Here is a 4815-nt window from a genome sequence, read left to right on the forward strand (position 1 = left end):
CGACCTGACCCCAGTGCAGGGGATAAGCTTCAGACAAGTCTTTCCATTTCCCTCTGCATGACAATAGACTTTCTCCCCTCTCCCATTCCACAGGCCCACCCGGAACATCCACCTTTGTCATTAGCTCAGGAGAGGATGCAAGATGAGAATCTCTGCTATTGTGTGGGGAGACTCAGTTTCCCGGGTTTCCCCCATGGACACATGTTCTTCAGCTGGGTCTGATTTTCTCCAGACAAGCTGTCTTGGGAAGGATTTGGCCAGCCCTAAGAACCTGAAGGGAAAGGGCGGAGGGGGGTTCTCTGTCTGCCCCCGACAGCCCCGAGCTGGGTCGGTCCCTCAGACCTGGCCAGGGGCAGCCCATCCCCCGGCGCCCTTCCCCAGGGCATCCAAGGGCAGGCTCGGCGCCAGCCCCACCCCGCTCGCCACTGCCCGACCATCGTCCTCCCTCGGGGGGCCTGGGCAGGACAGGGACCCGGCTGTGGGAGGCCTCCAGATCACAGGCCTGGCACACCGTTTACCAGGCTGCTTCCTCCTCTGACGGGGACCCAGCACACGCCCCAGGAGACTTGGCAGCCGCCCCCAGTTCTCTAGCCTCTGGAACTCGTCCCCTTGGAAGGGGCCTGGCCCAGGTGCCAGGTTCGGCTGGTCGGCCAGCCTCCTTTGGAGAAAGCAGGCAAGCCGAGCCAGGCTTGCAGTGGCCCTGGCGTGACACCTGCCACCTCAGGCAGAGGGCCTCCCGCGTGCCCTCCATGGCGGGTTTCTCCCCGGAGCCGAGGCCTGGGCACTAGGAAGGCCGGGCCTCCCCGACTCCCGGGAGGAGGGGCTAGCCCAGTTGCGCACTGGCCCCCAAACCCTCTGGTGCCATCTGCCTGTCTCGGCACTTCTGACTCCACAGAGCCTTTCCTACATCTGGGCTGCCTGCCGTGGCAAAGTGCAGGCGTGGGGTGAGGCCATGGTTTTGTCTTTCCAGGAAAAAATGAGCCCCTGGCCGAAGCAGCAGGCCCAGGCAGAGCCTTGAGCTTGAAGCCCAGTAGGTCTGTGGCCCTCAGGGCCAGAGCCATGCTTTCAAGGCAGGGAAGCGGCCTGCAAGCTGAGTGGGAGTGGGGGAGGGGAGGGAGACAGCTGAAGCCGAGTCCAGAAGGGCGGCGATGGAAGAGCTGCAGCTGGGTCAGAGCCTGGAGGGAGGGCGGGGCCTTCACTGAGGACCCCCCCCCCGGAGGCCAGCCCTAGGGCCCAGCGGTCACGCATGCGCCCTTGGCCTGTGCGGTGTGTGGGGGGTTGAACCCATGCCCGCAGGGCTCCCGGAGCGGCCAGAGAAAGAAGGGCCCATGGAGAGGTAGGCGAGGTGGGCAGGGGGCGCCGCCTTACTCTCCTCAGCTCCCTGAGGGAGAGAGAGAGAGACAGAGACAGAGAGAGAGATCCCTGACCTCTGAGTCTCTGCCTCCACCGCTGGCTGGTGCCAACTCACGCGCCATCCCACTTCCAGCCATCACCCCCACGCCTGCCCCGGGGCCAGCCCCACCACAGACAGGCCGGTTGGTTCTGCTCACCTCTGTGCCGACCCTTCCCAACCTGAACCCAGTGCAGGGGATAAGCTTCAGACAAGTCTTTCCATGTCCCTCTGCATGACAATAGACTTCCTCCCCTCTCCCATTCCACAGGCCCACCCGGGACATCCACCTTTGTCATTAGCTCAGGAGAGGATGCAAGATGAGAATCTCTGCTATTGTGTGGGGAGACTCAGTTTCCCGGGTTTCCCCCCTTGACACATGTTCTTCAGCTGGGTCTGATTTTCTCCAGACAAGCTGTCTTGGGAAGGATTTGGCCAGCCCTAAGAACCTGAAGGGAAAGGGCGGAGGGGGGTTCTCTCTCTGCCCCCGACAGCCCCGAGCTGGGTCGGTCCCTCAGACCTGGCCAGGGGCAGCCCATCCCCCGGCGCCCTTCCCCGGGGCATCCAAGGGCAGGCTCGGCGCCAGCCCCACCCCGCTCGCCACTGCCCGACCATCGTCCTCCCTCGGGGGGCCTGGGCAGGACAGGGACCCGGCTGTGGGAGGCCTCCAGATCTCAGGCCTGGCACACCGTTTACCAGGCTGCTTCCTCCTCTGACGGGGGCCCAGCACACGCCCCAGGAGACTTGGCAGCCGCCCCCAGGGCTCTAGCCTCTGGAACTCGGCCCCTTGGAAGGGGCCTGGCCCAGGTGCCAGGTTCGGCTGGTCGGCCAGCCTCCTTTGGAGAAAGCAGGCAAGCCGAGCCAGGCTTGCAGTGGCCCTGGCGTGACACCTGCCACCTCAGGCAGAGGGCCTCCCGCGTGCCCTCCATGGCGGGTTTCTCCCCGGAGCCGTGGCCTGGGCACTAGGAAGGCCGGGCCTCCCCGACTCCCGGGAGGAGGGGCTAGCCCAGTTGCGCCCTGGCCCCCAAACCCTCTGGTGCCATCTGCCTGTCTCGGCACTTCTGACTCCACAGAGCCTTTCCTACATCTGGGCTGCCTGCCGTGGCAAAGTGCAGGCGTGGGGTGAGGCCATGGTTTTGTCTTTCCAGGAAAAAATGAGCCCCTGGCCGAAGCAGCAGGCCCAGGCAGAGCCTTGAGCTTGAAGCCCAGTACGTCTGTGGCCCTCAGGGCCAGAGCCTTGCTTTCAAGGAAGGGAAGCGGCCTGCAAGCTGAGTGGGAGTGGGAGAGAGGAGGGAGAAAGCTGAAGCCGAGTCCAGAAGGGCGGCGATGGAAGAGCTGCAGCTGGGTCAGAGCCTGGAGGGAGGGCGGGGCCTTCACTGAGGACCCCCCCACCCCGAGGCCAGCCCTAGGCCCCGGCGGTCACGCATGCGCCCTTGCCCTGTGCGGTGTTTGGGGGGTTGAACCCAAGCCCGCAGGGCTCCCGGAGCGGCCAGAGAAAGAAGGGCCCCTGGAGAGGTAGGCGAGGTGGGCAGGGGGCGCCACCTTACTCTCCTCAGCTCCCTGAGGGAGAGAGACAGAGACAGAGACAGAGAGAGAGATCCCTGACCTCTGAGTCTCTGCCTCCACCGCTGGCTGGTGCCAACTCACGCGCCATCCCACTTCCAGCCATCACCCCCACGCCTGCCCCGGGGCCAGCCCCACCACAGACAGGCCTGTTGGTTCCTGCTCACCTCTGTGCCGTCCCTTCCCGACCTGACCCCAGTGCAGGGGATAAGCTTCAGACAAGTCTTTCCATGTCCCTCTGCATGACAATAGACTTCCTCCCCTCTCCCATTCCACAGGCCCACCCGGGACATCCACCTTTGTCATTAGCTCAGGAGAGGATGCAAGATGAGAATCTCTGCTATTGTGTGGGGAGACTCAGTTTCCCGGGTTTCCCCCCTGGACACATGTTCTTCAGCTGGGTCTGATTTTCTCCAGACAAGCTGTCTTGGGAAGGATTTGGCCAGCCCTAAGAACCTGAAGGGAAAGGGCGGAGGGGGGTTCTCTCTCTGCCCCCGACAGCCCAGAGCTGGGTCGGTCCCTCAGACCTGGCCAGGGGCAGCCCATCCCCCGGCGCCCTTCCCCGGGGCATCCAAGGGCAGGCTCGGCGCCAGCCCCACCCCGCTCGCCACTGCCCGACCATCGTCCTCCCTCGGGGGGCCTGGGCAGGACAGGGACCCGGCTGTGGGAGGCCTCCAGATCTCAGGCCTGGCACACCGTTTACCAGGCTGCTTCCTCCTCTGACGGGGGCCCAGCACACGCCCCAGGAGACTTGGCAGCCGCCCCCAGGGCTCTAGCCTCTGGAACTCGTCCCCTTGGAAGGGGCCTGGCCCAGGTGCCAGGTTCGGCTGGTCGGCCAGCCTCCTTTGGAGAAAGCAGGCAAGCCGAGCCAGGCTTGCAGTGGCCCTGGCGTGACACCTGCCACCTCAGGCAGAGGGCCTCCCGCGTGCCCTCCATGGCGGGTTTCTCCCCGGAGCCGTGGCCTGGGCACTAGGAAGGCCGGGCCTCCCCGACTCCCGGGAGGAGGGGCTAGCCCAGTTGCGCCCTGGCCCCCAAACCCTCTGGTGCCATCTGCCTGTCTCGGCACTTCTGACTCCACAGAGCCTTTCCTACATCTGGGCTGCCTGCCGTGGCAAAGTGCAGGCGTGGGGTGAGGCCATGGTTTTGTCTTTCCAGGAAAAAATGAGCCCCTGGCCGAAGCAGCAGGCCCAGGCAGAGCCTTGAGCTTGAAGCCCAGTACGTCTGTGGCCCTCAGGGCCAGAGCCTTGCTTTCAAGGAAGGGAAGCGGCCTGCAAGCTGAGTGGGAGTGGGAGAGAGGAGGGAGAAAGCTGAAGCCGAGTCCAGAAGGGCGGCGATGGAAGAGCTGCAGCTGGGTCAGAGCCTGGAGGGAGGGCGGGGCCTTCACTGAGGACCCCCCCACCCCGAGGCCAGCCCTAGGCCCCGGCGGTCACGCATGCGCCCTTGGACTGTGCGGTGTGTGGGGGGGTTGAACCCAAGCCCGCAGGGCTCCCGGAGCGGCCAGAGAAAGAAGGGCCCCTGGAGAGGTAGGCGAGGTGGGCAGGGGGCGCCACCTTACTCTCCTCAGCTCCCTGAGGGAGAGAGACAGAGACAGAGACAGAGAGAGAGATCCCTGACCTCTGAGTCTCTGCCTCCACCGCTGGCTGGTGCCAACTCACGCGCCATCCCACTTCCAGCCATCACCCCCACGCCTGCCCCGGGGCCAGCCCCACCACAGAAAGGCCTGTTGGTTCCTGCTCACCTCTGTGCCGTCCCTTCCCGACCTGACCCCAGTGCAGGGGATAAGCTTCAGACAAGTCTTTCCATGTCCCTCTGCATGACAATAGACTTCCTCCCCTCTCCCATTCCACAGGCCCACCCGGGAC

Source organism: Diceros bicornis, unplaced genomic scaffold, assembly GCF_020826845.1.
Source record: "Diceros bicornis minor isolate mBicDic1 unplaced genomic scaffold, mDicBic1.mat.cur scaffold_194_ctg1, whole genome shotgun sequence".
Classification (NCBI taxonomy): Eukaryota; Metazoa; Chordata; class Mammalia; order Perissodactyla; family Rhinocerotidae; genus Diceros; species Diceros bicornis.